This window comes from Schistocerca serialis, chromosome 1 (assembly GCF_023864345.2).
Source record: "Schistocerca serialis cubense isolate TAMUIC-IGC-003099 chromosome 1, iqSchSeri2.2, whole genome shotgun sequence".
NCBI lineage: Eukaryota > Metazoa > Arthropoda > Insecta > Orthoptera > Acrididae > Schistocerca > Schistocerca serialis.
Genome location: NC_064638.1, coordinates 670,231,415 through 670,254,198, shown reverse-complemented (window position 1 = coordinate 670,254,198; position 22,784 = coordinate 670,231,415). Strand labels below are relative to the sequence as shown.

The 22,784-nt window shown below is 41.8% G+C and overlaps 1 long non-coding RNA gene and 1 pseudogene across 1 annotated transcript; one reads left to right on the top strand and one right to left on the bottom strand.

The window, feature by feature from the left end:
- Positions 1-535: 535 nt before the first annotated feature.
- Positions 536-653, bottom strand: LOC126419748 (5S ribosomal RNA; annotated as a pseudogene).
- A 4,738-nt stretch (positions 654-5,391) lies between these two features.
- LOC126480066 (uncharacterized) lies at positions 5,392-22,488 on the top strand. The gene is made up of 2 exons (XR_007587445.1): positions 5,392-5,478; positions 16,821-22,488. It is a non-coding gene; the product is annotated as an uncharacterized LOC126480066 (long non-coding RNA).
- Positions 22,489-22,784: the final 296 nt, after the last annotated feature.

The window sequence follows — 22,784 nt, the reverse complement described above, 5'->3', positions numbered from 1 at the left end:
CTCTGGCCGGATTCGGCTGTTGTCATCCTTCTATTAACCAAAGCGAGTTGAACAATCCTACGAGACTCTCTATGCCTCTTTCTGTAATGGCCGATGCCTACTGTTGTCGTGACACTGTTGTCCTGGGTCCATCTCGCCACCAAGTCACCGCACTTTAGCCGACTGTCTGTGTCATCTTTCGGCATGATGCTCCCAACGTTCCTCGTACCAATGATTCGACGTTTCTCAAACGCCGTAAGACTGCGATAGGTTGCACTTGCATGCTGTGTTGCGATCTCCACGTGAAACGTTCCTTTTCACTACCTAATTAAACTAAACTAAACCAAACTCCTCCCGCACAGGCCATGAAGGCCCAAAGGTACCGACCGGTCGCCGTATCGTCCTCAGCCCACAGGCGTCACTGGATGCGGATATGGAGGGGAACGTGGTCAGCACACCGTTCTCCCGGCCGTATGTCAGTTTCCGAGACCGGAGCCGCTATTTCTCAATCAAGTAGCTCCTCAGTTTGCCTCACAAGGGCTGAGTGCACCCCACTGGCCAACAGCGCTTGGCAGACCGGATGGCCACCCATCCAAGTGCTAGCCCAGCCCGACAGCGCTTAACTTCGGTGATCTGACGGGAACCTGTGTTACCACTGCGGCAACGCAGTTGGCTCCCTTTCACTACCTAGCTCATTTAAACATTGGTGTCACTTTTAGCAAGTTTATAACTGAAGAAATATAAGTGCTGTAACTTTTAGGAACAAGTGGTAGCAAATTTCAGTTCACAACGTTTCGAATTTCAAAAATAGTATAACTACACTGTCCAGCCACATTAATGTAACAACCTGTCACAAGCCGGAATATCCACCTTTTTGCTGCCCGTATCGCTGTGGGTCGCGCAGGAAGAGAGTCAGTGAGGTTCTGGGAGGTACCGAGAGGGATGAGCAGCCATGCTGACTCCAGTGCTGTGGCCCGTTGCACTGAGTTTCTCGGTTGCGGATACAAGGCGCGAACTCCCCGATCGAGGTGGTCCCAGAGATTCTCGAATGGGTTTATATCCGGGGTCGTTTGATGGCCAGGGGATTACGATAAACTTATCCCGGTGCTCTTCAAAACACGCTGGTTCTCTACGAGCTGTGTGCATTGTCCTGCTGATAGATGTCATCCTGCCGAGGTTAAACATAATGCATGTAGTAGTGGTCATGGTCCCCAAGGATAGATGCATACGTGTGTTGATCTATTGTGCCTTCCAGAATGACGAAATCACGCAGGGAATGCCACGAAGACATTCCCCAGACCATAACTTTGGCTGCTGTCTCTATCAATATACCCATCTACATCTACATCTACATCTACATCCATACTCCGCAAGCCATCTGACGGTGTGTGGCGGACGGTACCTTGAGTACCTCTATCGGTTCTGCCTTCTATTCCAGTCTCGTATCGTTAGTGGAAAAAAATATTGTCGGTATGCCTCTGTGTGGGCTCTAATCTCACTGATTTTATCCTCATGGTCTCTTCACGAGATATACGTAAGAGGGAGCAATATACTGCTTGACTCCTCGGTGAAGGTATGTTTTCGAAACTTCAACAAAAGCCTGTACCGAGCTACTAAGCGTCTCTCTTGCAGAGTCTTCCACTGGAGTTTATCTATCATCTCCGTAACGCTTTCGTGATTACTAAATGATCCTGTAACGAAGCGCGCTGCTCTCCGTTGGATCTTCTCTATCTTTTCTATCAACCCTATCTGGTACGGATCCCACACTGCTAAGCAGTATTCAAACAGTGGGCAAACTTCCTTTGTTTTCGGACTGCATTTCCTTAGGATTCTTCCAATTAATCCCAGTCTGGCATCTGATTTACCGACGATTAATTTTATATGGTCATTCCATTTTAAATCACTCCTAATGCGTACTCCCAGATAATTTATGGAATTAACTGCTTCCAGTAGCTGACCTGCTCTATTGAAGCAAAATGATAAAGGATCTTTCTTTCTATGTATTCACAGCACATTACACTTGTCTATATTAAGATTCAATTGCCATTTCCTGCACCACGCGTCAATTCGTTGCAGATCCTCCTGCATTTCAGTACAATTTTCCATTGTTACAATCTCTCGATATACTACAGCATCATCCGCAAGAAGTCTCAGTGAACTTCCGATGTCATCCACAAGGTCATTTATGAATATTGTGTATAGCAACGGTACTGCGACACTCCCCTGCGGCACACCTGAAATCACTCTTACTTCGGAAGACTTCTCTCCATTGAGAATGACATGCTGCATTCTGTTATCTAGGAACTCTACAGTCCAATCACACAATTGGTCTGATAGTCCATATGCTCTTACTTTGTTCAATAAACGACTGTGGGGAACTCTATCAGCCGGCCGCGGTGGCCAAGCGGTTCTAGGCGCTTCGGTCCGGAACCGCGCGACTACTACGGTCGCAGGTTCGAATCCTGCCTCGGGCATGGATGCGTGTGTTGTCCTTAGGGTGGTGAGGTTTAAGTAGTTCTAAGCTATAGGTTACTGATGACCTCAGATCTTAAGTCCCATAATGCTCAGAGCTATTTGAACCATTTGAACTGTATCAAACGCCTTGAGAAAGTCAAGAACACGGAATCTACCTGGGAACCCGTGTCTATGGCCCTCTGAACCTCGTGGACGAATAGCTTGAGCTAGGTTCCACACGATCGTCTTTTTCGAAACCCATGCTGATTCCTACAGAGTAGGTTTCTAGTCTCCAGAAAAGTCATTATACTGGAACATAATACGTGTTCCAAAATTCTCCAACTGATCGACGTTACAGATATAGGTCTATAGTTCTGCACATCTGTTCCACGTCCCTTCTTGAAAACGGGGATGACCTGTGCCCTTTTCCAATCCTTTGGAACGCTCTTCTAGAGACCTACGGTACACCGCTGCAAGAAGGGGGGAAAGTTCCTTCGCGTACTCTGTGTAAAATCGAATTGGCATCCCATCAGGTCCAGCGGCCTTTCCTCTTTTGACCGATTTTAATTGTTTTTCTATCCCTCTGTCATCTAGTTCGATATCTACCATTTTGTCATCTGTGCGACAATGTAGAGAAGGAACTACAGTGCAGTCTTCCCTGTGAAACATCTTTGGAAAAGGACATTTAGTATTTCGGCCTTTAGTCTGTCATCCCCTATTTCAGTACCATTTCGGTCACAGCGTGTCTGGACATTTTGTTTTGGTCCACCTACCACTTTGACATAAGACCAAAATTTCTTAGGATTTTCGGCCACGTCAGTACATAGAACTTTACTTTCGAATTCGTTGAACGCCTCTCGCATAACCCACCTCACACTAGATTTCGCTTCGTGTAATTTTTGTTTGTCTGCAAGGCTTTAGCTATGTTTAAGTTTACTGTGAAGTTCCCTTTGCTTACGTAGCAGTTTTCTAACTCGGTTGTTGTACCACGGTGGCTCTTTTCCATCTCTTACGATCTTGCTTGGCACATACTCATCTAATGCATATTGTACGATGGTTTTGAACTTTGTCCACTGATCCTCAACACTATCTGTACTTGAGACAAAACTTTTGTTTTGAGCCGTCAAGTACTCTGAAATCTGCTTTTCGTCACTTTTGCTAAACAGAAAAATCTTCCTGCCTTTTTTAATATTTCTATTTATGGCTGAAATCACCGACGCTGTAATCGCTTTATGATCGCTGGTTTCCTGTTCTGCGTTAACTGTTTCAAATAGATCGGGTCTGTTTGTCACCAGAAAGTCTAATATGGTATAGCCACGAGTCGGTTCTCTGTTTAACTGCTCAAGGTAGTTTTCAGATAATGCACTTAAAAAATTTCAAAAAATTTCACTGGATTCTTTGTCCCTGCCACCCGTTATAAACGTTTGAGTCTCCCAGTCTATATCTGGTAAATTAAAATCTCCACCCAAAGGTATAACATGGTTGGGAAATGCACTCGAAATATTTTCCAAATTTTCCTTCAGGTGTTCTGCCACAACAGCTGCTGAGCCAGGGGGCCTATAGAGACCTTCAGTTACCATGTCTGAGCCTGCTTTAACCTTGACCTTCGCCCAAATTATTTCATTGTCTCTTAGTAAGTCTAAATCGCTTTGAAGGCTATCTCGACTCATATCTGTGACGTGCTAGTAGTAAAATGCCAGTAACCCCAGTATCCTCGATTTTTTAGGGAAACTAGTATAGCATGGATAATTTGCGCTCAGTTTTAAGAAAAGTTAGTTTTTTACGCGTCTCATTGTTTTTGGCGTGATATCTACTGAACTAAAATGGCGCAGTTTTGCAAATGTATTCAGTGGTATATATGGATACTGTATGCAAACTGTGTCGCGAACAGAAGTAATAGTAAGATAATAATAAATTAAAACGTCATTCCTAATGCTAAAGTTTTACTGCGTGAACACTGAAATGTAGTAAGCTATGCACTTCTGTCTTTTTAAAATTTTGTGAGGGCCGTCATAGAGAAAAATTTGGTAAAGTTTGTTAGTAGTCGCTAAGTGCTCTCATTCTGAAAGGCTGGATGAATATACCCCGGGTAATGTGCGCACCGTGAGTTACTCTCCCTCAAGACGTATACACAATATCTAGCTTTATTACTTGTCTTATTGTATTAAACCTTTAACGTAAGAGTATACATCTTAATAAGTAGATTATGATAGCTTTTTAAATTCGGTCAGTAACTATATGAAATGCTGAAATTAAGTTTTTGTTGCCCCTGGAAGCCGTTAGATGGGCAACGTACAACTGCAACGGGATGATCGTTTTACCCGTTAAATAATACATATATCTCTTTGTTAATGTTTAACCTGCTCTTTTTAATTCGAGCTATGCCCTCTATCCAATTTCCTCAGTCTCCTAATTAATCAGGGACTTGTTCAAATAATTTACGGGTTTGCTGCCGGGTGAAAGGCTTGCCTTGAGAATGGCAGCGTGTGCTCCTGCCGAAATATCACCGGTGGTCGACGACGTCACCTGGCAGCAAACCCGTAAATTATCTGAACATTCAATTCGCCGGGAAAAGTTAAGATCTCACATAATCAGGGACTGCCTTCGAGTAGTTCCAAACATGATGCTTTCCGCCGTCGGAACTGAAGGTTGCAGACGCATGTTATCTTATCTCCCAATAGGCTGGGAAAAGATCTATTCAAACGGCCGCGTTTTTCGCAGATTACGTTTCACCTGAAACTCGGACGTGTTTGGAGCAGTTTTCAGATTGCCGCAGGCAGTGGTTCGGTTCTGCAGCGGGCGGTGCGCTGTTGCAGGCGCGTGCCAGCAGGCGGTGCCGCGGCTGTCCCCCCTGGGGGCGGCGTGCCGCCGCGCGCGCACGCTGGCCTCGGCCGCCGCCGCCGCCCCCCACGCGGCCACTGCCGCCGCTGCCGCCTCCGCCGCCTTCACCGCCTGCGCCGCCCCCGGACCCGGCGCCGCCAGCCATCTGCTGCTCCGACACCTCCGCTGCAGTCCCCAGAAGCTGCAGCCCACGCGGCGCCCTACGTGAGTTGCACACCTCAATTCCTCTACAAGACTCGCAAACCCTCAGCCATTCAAACTTCCCTCAAACTCTTTTTGTTTGCTGCTGATGGAACTACCTGTCCCATATTCGTCGAATTAGACATGTCAGTATGTACTCGGTAAACGCCTGTTTGTACCGTCTATGTTTTCTTGTGTTATGATATGTCCAATAAACTAGCAAAAGTTATCCACAGATGCATAATACTACTTACTGCTGCTGCTGATAATGCTACTAGTACTAGTTCTGTAATCGAGATGGTATAGAAGAGCCTTGACGGCTCCCAGCGCTGTTGCCAGCTTTCAACAGCGAAACGTTAACAGCTCCATGCAAAACAGTAACCATCTACAGCGCTGTGACAACACTGAGCCTTGGAGACGTTTACAGAATCGCCTTACGTCACTGGTTGACACAGGCCTGCGAAACTGTTGCTGCCAGCACATTGCAACTGTCAGAGATCATCTTACACCGATTCAGCTGTAGTATCCAAATATGTCAGGGGTGCGGACAGCGACTAATTGCCGGGATAGACAGAATGACGTGTGCAGGACGATTCGCTACGTAACATCAGCAACACGGCAGACGTGGAATCATAAGAGCTCAATTGGCAAATACACTCCAGGACACAGAAAAAGAAACGATGCACCATCAAGGAGCTATGTAAACTGGTCACGAATTGACATTCACACAGGTCTCGATTGAAAATACAAATTTGTAAGCTTTCGTGGGCGATGGATGAATGTGTGATACTGCAGCGCAATCTGACGGTGCAGCTGGCATGACCAGTAAACATGAGACACGTCGATGCCAGGGCATAAAAAATCTTTGCGATTTTAATTCCATGTATTCAGCTGAACAGTAACTATGCCTCGCAGTCATGCGCATGTACAATATACGCAGATGTCAGCATTTGAGAGAGGACGTGCTGGTCGAATTAATCGGCAAATCGTTTCACATTCGAATAGTAACTCTGCCCCTATTCGACGATTTGGCAGGAATGGATGAACCATGGTAGAACATAGCATCAGGAAGGAAGCGGTCCATCTAGAGAGATGACAGAACGAGAGGATCGAGCGATCGTCAGAGAGACACTCAGGGCTCTAGATTCATTATTATTCGACGTGCAAGTGGTGCTTCAGTGAGCACAAAGACCTTTAACAAACGGGTAACAGAAAGTGGGCTGAGTTCATGGGCCCCCCTGCGCCGAGTACCATTAATCTGTGTACACCAACAAGCACGTCTGCAGTGGTGACGGCCACATTTGGTTAGGAATCTCACTGACTGGAGTAGAACTGCTTTCAGAGATTAGTCCCATTTCGAGTTGAGCCCCGATGACCAGTGAAGACGCATCTGCAGACGCCCTGGACAGCGGTGGGATACCAACCTGACTGCCGGCCGCCACACGTCCCACCAACCAGGAATAATGGTGTGGGGTACCATTTCATTTCATAGCAGCACCCCTTTAGTTGTCATCCGCACAACAGTATGTCACCGATATTCTAAGCTCCGTTTTGTTGCCCTTCAGGGCAAGCCATCTTTGGCTTACATTTCAGCATGATAATATCCAACCGCATACCGCAAGATTTTCTACTGCTTGTCTTTGTGTTTGCCAAACCCTACCTTGACCAGCAAGGTAGCCGGATCCATCCCCAATCAGGTCGGGATTTTGCCGATCTAACGCGTCAATTGGACAGAACTTCGCACGATATCCCTGCGAAGGACATCTGAGAACTCTGTCAATCTATGCAAAGCCGAATAACTGCTTCTATAAGGACCAAAGGTGGACCAATGCATCTTTGACTTACTCAGTTTTTGAAGCTCACTCTCTCGAATAAGTCATCCAGTTTTTAGGACACTGTGCACATTTGTTTGTCTATACATGTACATCACATCTACCGATTTCTCTCTTATTCGGATAATTCTTTCGTGGTGCGTCTTTTTTCTTTTTCTTTTCTTTTTTTTGTCTTAGAGTGTACATTCTTCATTCAGTAAGACGCACATACATCTATGGCTGGCGGCGACTCAATGGCGTGTGTTGACCTCCGGGCAGCAGTGCTACCTCACAGCTGCCTCAGCAAAGTAGCAGCGTCGTGCTATGTAGGCCCTGTGGCGTGCATCACAGTACGTTCTTTATTCAGTAACACTCACTACAGATCTTACCGAACACTGCAGGTCTTACAGATTGATGTGACCATCTCCAGCACGGAGCGAATTACTATTTTAGACCAGTCTAACATTTCTTAGTAGCGCGTTTAAATCATGCAAGCTCCCAATAACACTTGACAACGTTAAGGACTTTATTCTCTCTGACGTACTGATTTCCAGCCTGGCCCCGGACGTAGGCGAGCGTTCGTGATTTATGTCGAGCAAAGCAACTAGAGTGACGTCTCAAGTTCGTTAGTGGACCCCTATTTTCCATGGGCCTCGTTTATTTCCGGACCCGTGTTTCTCAGGGGCGCCGCTTGTTGGAAGACTAACGTCAGTCTCACGTCTGTGGGGCCGACGGGAAATATGGGCCCCATTACGAACTTGTGAGGTCGCATGAACTGTCTTGCCCGACATGCATCGCGAGCGTTAGGCCACGTCCGGGGCCAGGCGAGAACAAAGTTATTGTTGTGGTCTTCAGTCCACAGGCTGGTTTGATCCATCTCTCCATGCTGCTCTCCCTGTGCGAGCCTCTTCATCTCCGAGTACCTACTGCAACCTACATCGATCTTAATCTGCTTAGTGTAATTATCTCTTAGTATCTGTCTACGATTTTTACCCTGCACGCTGCCCTCCAGTACTAAACTGGTGATCCCTTGATGCCTCAGAAAGTGTCCTACCAACCGATCCCTTCTTCTAGTCAAGTTGTGCCACAGATTTCTGTTCATCCCAATTCTGTTCAGTATTTCCTCATTAGTTACGTGATCTACCCATGTAATCTTCAGCATTCTTCTGCAGCACCACATTTCGAAAGCTTCTATTGTCTTCTTATCTAAACTATTTATCGTCCATGATTCACTGCCACACATGGCTGCACTCCATACAAATACTTTCAGAAACGCTGTCCTTGCCATAACCAGTTTACATTTTATATCCTCTCTACTTCAATAATCATCATTTATTTTGCTTCCAAAATAACAAAACTCATCTACTACTTTAAGTGTCTCATTTCCTAATCTAATTCCCTCAGCATCACATGATTTAATTCGACTGCATTCCGTTAATTTCGTTTTGCTCTTGTTGATGTCCATCTTATATTCTCCTTTCAAGACACGTCCATTCCGTTCAACTGCTTTGTCTCTGACAGAATTACATAGTCGTCGGCAAACCTCAAAGATTTTATTCCTTCTCCACGGATTTTAATTCCTATTCCAAATTTTTCTTTTGCAGTACGTCAATGAAAAGGTATCCAATAAAGTCCTTAATGTTGTCATATGTTATCGAGGGCTTGCAAGTACGTAAATGCGCATTTACTAAGTACTAAATTGGTCCAAAATAGTCACTCGCTCGGCGCCGGAGACGGTCGCTGCAACTCGGAAGACGTGTAGTGCCACAAGCTGTGACGCGTGCCACAGGTCCCGTTCTACTGGCAGCAGGCGCCTATGTGCTGGAGAGCCTGCTGCCCAGGCACTCGACGTGGTGCGTGGCGCGCTGTCGCGCAGGCTCCTAACCTCAGGCCCCTTGGAGACGCCCAGACACCGGTTGGAACTGCCCTGGAGGTGGTATTCTCTCGGTGACTCCAGCCCGAATCTCGGAATCATCAGGTCTAGCAGCACCTCGCAGACCGGTAGTTAGAAGATGAACTGGCTAGGTGTGGACAAAGCTGGTTGGCTAACATGGGACCGTCGGCTGGCTCGGATTATGTCTCGGCATCGGTAGCAGTCTTTTATTTTAATTTTTTTATTTCACACTTGTAGTGCTGTAGGATGAAACTGAGGAGCAAATTTTCTTGCTTATGGAACGAGGCAGTACATGAAACTGACATCAGAAAAGTAATTGTGGTGTGCGTACTGTAAGACCTTCGGTACACACACCATCACATTAGTTGACTTATCGCTCTAACGAAGTAGGCGAGTGTCAGCAATATGTCTCGTGGTCTGATCGTGGCGTGTTTTTCTTCTGCCGTTAGGTCAGACGATAGAAATGCCACTTGCACGCTTAGAGTAGCAGATTGACGGTGACCAACTTTAAACAGAACTTGATTAATTTTCACACACATTTGTTAAAATAATAACAATCATAAACCTTACTTAACTTGATTCTGGATGCTATTTACAATTGACAATCTGAAGTTCCTTTGGTCTTGGTACGTTAATCTTATTCTCATATATCTCTGATACTTGACAAAGTGTCTATACATTTCTCTTCATGGCTATGTACAGGAATATGATAATATTATTAGGCGCAGACTGAAACTTGACTATAGACTGGTACAGACAAATGCAGACTAATGCAGACTGGTACAGACAGGTGCAGATAAATGCAGACTAACTAATAGGAGGTCTGCATACTCGTTATAATACCTCGTGCGTTCATGTATCACTGCGCGAATGTGATCCGCGAGGAGAAAGAAAAGGTTCTACGTTAGCAGCAATCTAATTGGCTGCGTTACATATTAATACGCGATCGGCGGAAGCAGAATTTGGTCCGTCTTTATGGCAGCGCCATCTCGTAGAGCGGAGACGGACGAGCGCTGCGCCTGCGCTGTTGTGCTTAGCGGGGCGCACTCTAGTGGGAAAGTTGTGTACGCGCTGACTACGCAGAACTATGTACACAACAGTAATAATAGATAAAATAAAATGTACACGAATCCTATGCAGACGAAAAGCTGCCAGTATACAGGGTGGTTATAATAAAACTTTCAGTATTTGAGCCAGTGTAGACGCAAAATTATCTGCCCCATGGGTACCCAACTTTATAGAAATGGCGTTCATAGTGTGCTCTGCAACATTTACTTTCTTACAAGGGAACCTCCCCATCGCACCCCCCTCAGATTTAGTTATAAGTTGGCACAGTGGATAGGCCTTGAAAAACTGAACACAGATCAATCGAGAAAACAAGAAGAAGTTGTGTGGAACTATGAAAAAAGTAAGCAAAATGTACAAACTGAGTAGTCCATCTGTAAGATAGGCAACATCAAGGAGAGTGTGAGCCAAGGAGCGCCGTGGTCCCGTGGTTAGCGTGAGCCGCGGTGGACCTAGAGGTCCTTGATTCAAGACTTCCCTCGAGTGAAAATTTAATTTTTTTATTTTCGCTAAGTTATGATCTGTCCGTTCGTTCACTGATGTCTCTGTTCACTGTAATAAGTTTAGCTCCTGTGCTTTGCGACCGCACCGCAAAACCGTGCGATTGTTATTGAAGTCGCGAGCTATATTTGCTGGATTCATATTGCCCACGGAATACATCTCACGTATTTAATGCACTCTCGTCCAAAGTAGTGAACAGTCAACTGCCAGCCAGGGAGCCTCGTTAGCAGGAATACTCTCTCTTCCGTGCGCTGTAGTCGACTGACGTGTGTTTCGATGTTTGTTTAGGTGTGGCGCCCCAAACTACGGCGCAGTTACCTCGTATCGGACGGGCGGACGGACGGACGGAAGGACGGACAGATAATAATTGTCTGAAAATAAAAAATTAAACTTTTCAATCGATGGACGACTTGAACCTAGGATCTCTCGGTCCGCAGCCGCTCACGCTAACCACGGGACCACGGTGCTCTAGAGCTCACATTGTCCTTGATATTGCCTATGTTGCGCATTGACTAATCAGTTTGTATATTTTGTTTATTTTTTCATAGTTCCCCACAACTTCTTCCTGTTTTCTCGATTGATCTGGATTCAGTTTTTCAAGGCCTATCCACTGTGCCAACTTATAACTAAATCTGAGGGGGGTCTTGTCAGTGACAAGACTGAGGCGCCGGCATTGGTTCGGCGACGTCGGGTTGAAACAAAGTCATCAGTCCCCATTACAGCTCAACGTGGTCCTCGACAAGGTGAGCAGAGTTTTTCTCCAAAAGCTGTTTTATCAAAACAACAGAAATAGTGCTCCTGCTCTTCGCATCGAGGCATTGAAGGAATACAGACAGGTCTTCTTTCCGCACCGAAGTTGAAGAACATGATTCCTAAGCTCGAAATAACTGGTGGTTTGGGAATCGGTCCTGGGAGAGGCCGACGGTCAATTGAGCTACAGATTGTTGAAGAAGTTACTTTCGCCACTGCTGACAACGCTATACGCAATATGTAATCTTCAAGCAGTGCACGAGCTGTGTCAAGACAGCTGAACATTCCATGGTTCACCATTGCTGCGAACAGTTGTCCTGCAATCTCTAGAGCCGTTCCAAGCTGTCGTGCATCCACATGGTCGTCGTCACATTGAGCAACGCTTGCAATCTGGAACGTGAACATCGTACTCAATCAACAGATGTTGCTCTCTCATGTGGAAATTAAAATGTGTTTCATTTAACTGTTTATTCGTTACTTCTCCATTGCATGTCCTTACAAGTGTTTCCGCAAAGTTTAATTGTCCTACGTTCACTCGTTATTCGTGGGAGCTCTCTCAAACAGTGAAAGTTTAATTGTAACCATCCTGTATATTAACATAACCAACAGTAACACAGCAACTAGTTTAATTATTTGCAAGGACCATCCGACACAACAGATGGAGTGACCATGAGCAAATTCTTCAGTTTGGACTTGAATGTGCGAGGATTACTGCTAAGATTTTTTAATTCTTGTGACAGCTTACTGGAAATGGATGCACCGGACTACAGCACAAGAGTCAAGGAGGTACGATCCAATTGCAGACGGATTTCTCCCTAATGCCAACTGAGTGAAAACTGCAAATTCTTGGGAATAAGCTCATATTGTTAACAACAAAGGAAACTAAATATTGAGAGGCCAATGTCAGTATTCTAGACACCTGAACAGGGGTCGATAAGAGGTTTGCGATATTACATCACAAATTGCTTGAACTGCCCGTTTCTAATACAAAAATAAGTTCCATAATTGGGAGTACGGTAGTTATCCCTTTTGTACCCTAATGCCTCATGTCATCAGTGAATGAAAATAAGGAAAGTAGTCTAATCTCCATGATGGACTGTCACTTTTTTTGAGTCAACATTCTTCTGACTGGTTTGATGCTGCCATTTCCCTCTTCCCAGTGTTTTCCACATATTCCTTCCGTCGCCGAGTCTGCGAAGAAACTCTTCATTCCTTAGCTTTTCGGTCCACCTAATTTTCAACATTCTTCTGTAGCACCTCATCTCAAATGTTTCTGCTCTCTTCTGTTCCGATTTTCCCATAGTCCATTTCTCACTGCCATACAATGCTGTTTCAAACGGTCATTCTCAGAAATTTCCTCCTCAGACTAAGACCTATGTTTAAAACTAATGGGCTTCTCTTCAACAGGAATTCCTTTTTCGCCACTGCTTGTCTGCTTTTTATGTCGTCCTTGCTCCATCCATCATGGGTTATTTTTCTGCCTAGGTAGCGAAATTCCGTATCTTCATCTACTTCTGCTACTCCTTATTAGTTTGTCTTTCGTCGATTTACTCTCTTTTCATATGCTGTACTCATTAGATTGTTCATTGCATTCAACAGATTCTGTTACTCTTCATCACTTTTACTGAGGATATCAATGTCAAAAGCGGATCTTAATATTGATATCCTTTCACCTGGAATTTTAATCCCACTCTTGAATCTTCCTTTTTTCCGTCATTACTTCTTTGACGTACAGATTGAACAGCAGGGGCGAAAGACTGCATCCCTGTCTTACACCCTGTTTAATTCTTGCACTTTGTTCTTGAACTTTCATTCGTATTCTTCCCTCTTGGTTCTTGTAAGTATTGTATTTTACCCGTCTTTCCCCGCAGCTTAGCCCCATTTTTCTGAAAACGTCGAACATCTTGCAACACGTGACATTGTTGAATGCTTTTTCCAGGTTGACAAGTCCTATGAACGTCTTAAATCTTGGTTTCATTATCAACTGCAAAGGCAGAACTGCCTCTCTGATGCTCTTTACTCACACGAAGTGTCGAATGCTATCGACAAGGGATTTTAAGTTGATTTCATATTTCTAGATTTCCAGAAGGCTTTCGACACCGTACCTCACAAGCGGATTATAGTCAAATTGCATGCTTGTGGAATTTCGTCGCTGTTGCGTGGCTGGATTCGTGATTTCCTGTCAGGGAGATCACATTTCGTAATAACTGACGGAAAGTCATCGAGTAAAACGGAAGTGATTTCTGGCATTTCTCAAGGTAGTTTATAGACCTCTGCTGTTCCTTACACATATAAACTATTTAGGAGATAATCTGAGCAGCAGTCTTAGGTTGTTTGCAGATGACGCTCTCGTTTACTGCCTAGTAAAGTCATCAGAAGGCCAAACAAATTGCAAAACGATTTAGAAAATGTATCTGCATGGTGACAAAATTGGCAATTGAACCTAGATAATGAAAAGTGTGCGGCATCCACATGAGTGCCAAAAGGAGTCCGTTAAACTTCAGTCAAATCTAAAGGCCATAATTTCAAATAATACCTAGGAGTTAAATTACGAACAACTTAAATAGGAAAAACCTGAAAAAAGCCTCAAAGAAAAACCTGAAGAAATCAAAAAAGAAATGATTCTCAGAAGGACTAATGGAGCGTACAGAAAATTCAAATCAAGTTTCGGTGAAATTAAAAGCAAAGGTCGTAACATCAAGAGTGCAACGGAAATTCCACTGTTAAAAAAAAAATCAGATGTGGAAACGGATAGGTAGTGTGGCGTGCTAGTATTGTGGTTTGATTGCATGTTGTGTACAATTTCAGCAAGATTACCATAAAACTAGTTACTTATTATCAATGTAACAGAGGTTTTATTTGAACACTGCTTTTCCCGACTAATAGTCATTATTTTGTTAAAGAAATCTCCAATTGGGAACGTGTAGCAATGTTGCCTGTCAAGCAGTGTAAATGGCACTAAGCTGCAGATCGTTTATCGAATTTAACGCAACTGTTATTCGAAGTGGCAGCACTTTTCTTTAAGCAAGATGGACAGTCTTGTCACACAATACTACACGCACACGACACTAATGTATTTTTCCTGTCAAAATATTTCATAAAAATTATTACGAAATAACTAGGCTTCATACATCAGCAGATAAGAATTATATCACGTAAGATGCATTTTGCACTATATTTAAAGATTATTCACAATCTAAGTCGAATTTACTTTCTCAAAGTGGGTTCTGGGTCACCAATACACAGTTATTATCGCAAACTCTATTTTTCAAATATTAATTGACAACATAATACAGTTTTATACAGACCTCAGTGCTACAAGATATCAACATGTCCGATCACTACAACAGTTCGAACAAGAAGGATTATTCTAGTAGAATCACAGATAACAAAAGATGAAGATTTCCATTATCTTTTTCCATGAGTATTGTCTGAGATATGATTTTCACAGAAAATTGAATTATGTCAATGACAATATTTATTTATTATTATTTTAGGATCGATGAAGTCCTTTTTTATTAATATCACGAGAACGTTCGCTCAAATTCCACACACAATGCTGTCGTGAATATTGTTCTGAATAAAATAGTCGTGGATATTACAGCAGGAAGAGTATACTGAGGGCCTCTGTGAGGATGAGGACTTATCTGATGACGTGATAGAAGAAGAATCCGGAATCAATAGGGAGGAGACGGGGAATCCAATATTAGAATTAGAATTTAGAAGAGTTTTGGAAGACTTATAATCAAATAAGGCAGGTGAGATAGGTAACATTCCATTATAGTTTCGAAAATCATTGGGGGAAGTGGTAGCATCAGCTGCATGGCAGAAAAAAATTTTCTTTTTAAACATTGTAGTTCTGTGGAAAATAACTAAACAAACTATGTTCTTAACTCCATAGAAAGAGTAACATTTCTTACATTTATTATCTATACAATCATTCTTTTCATGTATAAAGTGCTTGACTGTTATAGGTACAAATGAATGGTATGAGCACAGGACAACAAAACAAGCAAATAATCCTAATAAGAATAGTGCCAGAAACCAATGATTTTATGATATGACATAAGCACAAGTGCAGTCGTGCCACTGTTACAATATTTATGTACCAAGGATCAATTTCCAAAATGAATAACAAATGCAGTGCACATATGTAGCATTTGAAATGGTTACCATGGCTCTACACACTTTTTTCAAATGAAGACACGGCTGACATCCACTTCATGTATGGGCGCATGTTAATGGCAATGTGCAGGAGGCAGCACAATTGTGTCATGAAGCATATCCTCAGAGGAGACAGCCAGACAGCAGATAAACTGAACATGCAACATGCAGGCAGATAAAGAACCGTAGACACAGTGCCCAGCACAAGTTCCAGAAGTATTGCTTTAGCAGAACACATTTTGCCATCCACCACGTGGTTGATATTTACATGAGAGACAATTGTATCCACCTTATGTACAAAGTGTGCAAGGTCTGTTCACACCTCACTTTTGACTTTCCAGCACAGGTTGCCTTCATCCAGTTGATCCTTACACTGAGTGGAAATGATCCACAGTTTCTTGTGTACATGTCATTTATAGAGGAAGCATGCTTCACACAAGATGGTATTAGTAACATCCATAACACATAAAACTTGGACTTATTAAATCCTACATGCAACTATTGAGATGGTACATCAACCGAGATTTTCCATTAATGTTTGGGCAAGTGTTGTACTCAGTTGATAGGATTGCATTAAATACTTGGTCAATTTACTGGTCATGTGTATCTTCATTTCCTGCAAAGCAAGCTAATTGAGTAATTGAACGGTGTTCCTTATAGTGAAAGGATATTTGTGTGTGTACATGCACAATTGTGGAGCGGTACATTTAAAAGTAGCTGTTCTGGAGTAAGCTGGCCAAATGGAGAAATACAATGAGGCTCCTTTAAAGCCCCATCAGGTGCAGATAACAGTCTCAGACGCAGCATCTCCATGTCCTAGACAGTGATCACTCAATGTCTGATACTCTTTGTGCCCTTTATATATCTTACCAGGTCTGGTAACAACAGTAAATATGAACAACACTAATGTTCTCTGACAATCATTCTATCTGTTAAAGAGAATAGCAACTATAATCATTTACATATAATCATTTTTGTCTGTAGAAATTCTTTTATGGAGTTCGAGGAGCTGCCAGGCAGATATTGCTTTCAGTTTGTGTTTGAATTGAGAGATTGCTGTGTTTTAAATCACACCACAGATGTCTTCAAAAAGTGCATTGAGCTAATAAGTTAACTGAATGGATCCACGACCGAAAGCTAAATGCAATTCAAAAATGACACATTTGTTGTTTGTGTTCCAGGGAAATCCTAGCAATTGCAGTGGCCGCCCCAAATGGCCGCAACTCGCAGCATTGCACTGGCAGCCCTCAGGAGCTGTGCCGCAGTGGAAGGCAGGCGTGTTAGCTGAGCAGCCTCCTGCATGGGCCAGTGTCCACCACCCACCGTCGAGCGCAACCCAGCTGCTGCACTCCTGCTGTCCTCAGGCCACCACAATGAGGTGGCTATGAGAGAGATACCTCAGCTGCTAGTGTCTACTAACAGCACTTACATCCTGTGCAACACTGTGAACACCACAGAAGCTGCTCTGGCAGACTGCACAGTAATTGGTGCTGAAATGACCCGAGTCCCCTAATATGACAGTGTGCAATGTGACACCAGTGAAGGCCATCCACAGAACCATTCTTATGAATCCAATATAGCCTTCAGGGAAGTACTGTGTAAAGTTGGGGTCAAAAGCATCATTGCTGATAATCTGAGGTGACAAGTCACTTTTCAGGAATGTACCATAACCTCCATGGTTTCTACTCCCCAGTTTCATTCTCTATAGGATAAATTTTCATCATCATTATGATGACCCCAAGCAGAGAGTTGTTATCTAGGCAGATATCTGACACCAAGTGACTTCTTTACAACAGGCAACATTAAAGAGGTGCTTCAAGTGGAGCTTACCAGAGACTTGTCTCAATAAGCTGTGAGCTCCTCACCCTGTTCCAATGCACTTACAAAATGTTAATGGCAGAACCATTGCCCAAATATCAAGAAACACAAATGTGGCTGATAGCTTTCATATACTTAGTCACAATTTGGCAGTGAACGCCCACTCCATACAGCAACTCTAAACATTACGAAGCAGTCAGCAGAAGTTATTAGTATATCTGTGAAACATAAGACAATTAATAGGAAAGAAAGTATACAATGTATCCTAGTTCTATTGCCAAAATACAGAAAAAGTCATAAAGTTTTAAATAATATATGTTATACATGTTCAGTGCATCCATCCTTGAATGTGCAGCAGACATCTGCATGGAGATCTATTTCATTCCAGTCATGTCCTATTATAGCAATGTCAGTGTGATAATCAGCTGTGGTGATAAGGTTGCAAATAACATGGAAATTTGTGGGCTATGGCAGTAGAAATATGGTGTCCTTCAGGAATCAACTGAGGAAGAAGTCACAGGGGTTTCAGCCATGGTACTGGAGCCCCACTACATTACTGTTTGTCCACTGTGCCCATCTGCCTCTGTTGCAGTAAGCCAGTACCTGTCACGTTAGTAGATATAGCCATTACTATCTTCATTCAGCTATGGCATTAGTCAGTTCCCAAACTTATCCAAATGAATCACTATATAATCACAGGCATATGAATGAATAATGGTCTGTAGATCTTTTTTTGAATGACACATGAAATATAAATCCTGGGTGACTTTTCCACATGTTGTGTGGTTCCATAAGAATTTTTGTCTCTTAGATGCCCATATTCCGACAATTTACCTTCCCAGACAGATAGCATGTTGGTTGTTCTTGAATACAACTATATCCCCAAAACTTTCAGTTACAAACCACCCACACATTTGAATTGCAGGAATTCAGATGCACAATTTTCATCTTTTTTGCAGCACCATACATCTACCAGTTTTCTACTCACACATCAAGCTCAAAAGCTGGAGCTGTGGAGGGTAGGCTGGTAAATTTCCCTTTCACACTATATCACTTCCTTGCTCAATCCTGTACATACCACAAAAACTTGCACATGCCTTAGAATATCATGTAACACTTTTTTGTACGGGAGAATACAGTTGCTACATTTCAGAAGTCTGTTCAAATCATCTCAGTGCAGTCAATACAGATGAAGTTCCCTCATATACCATAACAAAAAATGCTTTCTAATTCTTATTGAAACCACATTTGATATTGATGTACCTAGTTCAAAGTGTGGCAGCTTAGCTCACCTCCCAACATTTCTAAAAAAACTGGATAAGTTTTCTGTATAGTTGTACAAGGCTTATTGTGAGCCATTGAGTGATTTGTGTGTTTCATATTTCTGAACCATTTTGCAATTTTCAATGAATGTGTTCTTTTGTGTGCCATAACTAGTGGTAAGTTGCAAGTGGAAATTGATTTTCTCTTGTGATTGCAATATAGAGAAACCAGCGGAAAGTCAATCTGTTGTGGACCACTTAAATGAAAGATCATTGCACACATTCACCCACATCTGGATCATAACTTTAACTTGCCAAAACGTTCACATCATTTTAGTAGACAGCACCAAATCAAATAATTTTGATGATGCAATACTGCACTCAGCAATGTCACTAGAGACCATGTATTAAAAAAAAAAAAGATTATGGCATTGGTTCCCAAACTTCTTTCCTTCTCTCTCTACCAGTCTGTCCTGTGTAAATATAACAACTGCAAACAATATCCACCTGAACCTGTTTACTGAATTGCAACCTTGCTCTCTGTCTATAATTTTTGTACTCCCCTCCCCCTTTTCCCCCCACCACCACCCAGTTATCAGGTCAACTTATCAGGATGCATCCTATGAACTGATTGACCCCTCCTATTAGTCAATCTGTGCCACAAAGTACTTTGCTCTCCAGTTCAATTCACTATGTGTTCATTAGCATACTTCTGTATCACCTCATTCCCCAAGTTTCTCTTCTCTTCCCGTCTACACAGTTTATTGTCCACTTTTCACTTGAATTGCGTCTACAATCCAATTATTATTTTCCAGATAAAACTCTGTAATCAGTGTGTATTTGTCACTAAATTATTTTTCAGATATTGTCTTTACTTCTGCTATCACTAGTTATTTGTTTCCCTAAGTAGCAAAATTAATCTGCTACTTTAAGTCTCTCACTTTCCAATTTGCTCAGCTTCACCTGCATTGATTCAATTACACTCTCTTATCCTTATCTTACTTTTGGTGACATCCATCTTACAACCTTGTTTCAAGATGCTATCCTCCCCATACAGCTGCTCTTCCAAATTCTTTACTGCCTTTCATGGAAATACCAAGTCACAGACAAATCTCATAGTTGTTATTTCTTATCCCTGAAATTTAATACCTTGACCAAATTCTTCTTGATTTCCTTTACTCAAAGTACAGTCTGAATAACACAGGGGATGGGATAGAACCCTGTCTGACACCCTCCTCAAATGCTGCTTCCTTTCTGTGTGCTTTGATTCTTATAACTGCAATCTCATTTCTATATATGTTATAGATAACATTTTTTTAAAAGAATGTATTCTACTCAGCATTGTCAAAAACTTTTTCTAAACTTACAAATGCTATAATGGTGGTTTGTCTTCTGTTAGCTTATCTTTTAAGATGAGGCATAGGGTCAATGTTGCCTCACATGTTCCTTCATTTCTCCATAGCTGAAATTGATCTTACCCTAAGTCAGCTTGTACCAATCTTTCCATACTCCTGTAGATAACCCATGTTAGCATTTAATATGCATTACCTAATCGACTGATGGTTCAGTTAATATTCACACTTGTCAGCTCAGGGAACCTGTCATAAACAAGTCTCCTTCACCACAAATCTATCCAAACCTTTAAGAGAAAGTCCATTGTTGCTGTAATTTTCATGGAAACTCCAAGAAAATTATTTTTACATTATTTCATCCATTTTATGACCTGGTTTTTATCTATTTTAAATATAATCTTTACTTCATTTCCAGGACCTAAGTTAGTGTGGAATTTATAGTTTACTTCAAACCTCTGGCACACATTACATTTTAGGAAGGAATTGGTTGTGCAGGGCCATTTACAATCACACTAATTCTGCTGAAAGATTCTGACAGAAGAACAAAGTGTGTGAACTTAGAACCAACAGTATTGATTGTATAGGCAGTAAACTGTGCTAGTTAAAGGATAGCTGGGTGTCTACAGCTCCAGAATGATTGATCTGGTGACTTTTGTTATTTCAAGACTATGTTGTGTATGTTGCACCTGGAAGTTGTGATTCCAAGAGCATTGGGACTGATCATTAAGAGGCTAGAGAGTAGGATTTTGTACAATTTGACAGTTCACTGAAAAGTGGCCCATGTCATCAGAAAATCAATTATGCCACAGAATAACGATAAGATACAGTTGAAATCTATAATTTTTATATTGCACCCATGTAAATAGGACATTCATATGTTGGTGACACAAATTTAATAGTACCAGTATGTTTGCAAAAGAAATTTTAAAAGTAACATGCAACAAGCATTTTTCCCGTAAATGCGCAGAAAAGTGAGAGGTTATTTTTAACACTGGAAACACATTTTTTGACTGAATAGTTAGTTTTTCATACGCTGCTAACAATTCAGTTGAATTATTAATTTGTATGTTGGTGAAGTACTGTTCACATTACAAGCATTCATTCCTCAACTAAGTGAAGAATGGTCCACAGCAATCTTCTGTATGGACAATAGTCACACATTTGTTTAAATAATGGCATCGACCAAATCCTGGACAACAACAACTCTACTTGACAGTGTAATATGTACCTAGTTGTTAAATACTATTTTTCAATATTGGAAAAGAAATCCATTGTCCTGTATTCATGCAAAATTTCTGTGCAGACATCATCATGATGTTGCAAGGACTTTTTAAATACTTTCATAAATGTTTCTATCTCTTTTTTTCTTTCAATTTATTTCTTCATTAATTTTATTTTCATACTGTATAGCATCCTTAGGATCAATGGACATGTAATTTATTGTCTACAGTCTGTTACTCTCTTAGCCCTTTTCATTCTTCAAATTTTCTTTGTGTCAACAGTTTAATCTCATCAATGGAAACCCTTTCAGGAGCTTAAGAACTGAAGACTGTTGACTCACACAAGATGGGCTCACTGAAAATTGATCCTAATATGAGGAGCAAAAGGCATTTGAGGAATGACACAGTCTAACAGTTTTGAAGATTTTTTTTTTTTTTTTTGTTACACAACAACAGTCACCAAAGGCTACAAAACATAGACATTGTCCACCTAGCAATTTCTGATCTCACCCCATCCCATTTTTCTGCTACCCTTTCCCTGTATTTTATATACCGTATTATAATGATCATGGTTAGCAATACGAACATGTCTAACAGAAAACTTTCTCATTCAAACCAACCTTCAGACTGATTACTGCTACATTTTACTCTCATTCCTCTAAGGAAAATTTGGTGCATTTCAAGAGGCTGTAAGTTAATGGAATAAATTGGTCAGGTTAAATAAATAATGCTTAGGTAGGAACAGCCACTGGATTCAATAAAAAAAGTAAATCTGTGGGTGATATTGGCTACTTTTCCATCAGACCCCTTATTTGATGTTATGTATACCCTGTGGAGCTGCCTGTAGTGATGCCTCTTTCCTAAAATTAAATTTTATGATACATCACATACTTTTACCAACATGAAAAAGCAGCTCAATTTAGATCCTCTGCTGACTGAGAAATTATTTAGCACTATAACTATGGAGTCACATCAGTTTGTATGATAGGGAACAGTAGGACTATGTTATGATGATAACTGTCTTTACTTATTGTCCTGTTTTCTGACACAAGCTTTGAATTTCATGAATGAAACTGTTTCTTTAATGTGATCTGAATACGCTTATACTCTGGATTTTGTTAACGTCTTTTTTATGTATTTGTGTGTATGATTTTGTACAGTGTATGTAATGCCTAAATAAAAGATGTTTTCTGTATATTATTTGTGATTTAAACATTTGCACTCACAGAGTCTGCTACATATTTAAGTTATGTATGTGTCTGTCTGGCTATAATGTAGTGAAGGTGTATTCTTGAGATCTGTCACAAACTCAAGCTCAGATGGTATGTGAGAAAAAAGGTCAACAATGTATTAGCAGCATGTATAAACTATGCAATATAAAAATCAATCTCCTGCATCCTGTACACATGAAGTATTGTCTGGGACTAGAGGCCACCACCATGAATTGGCACAAGATCAAAATTTAAAAGAAAAAAGCATATGTTTTATTCATT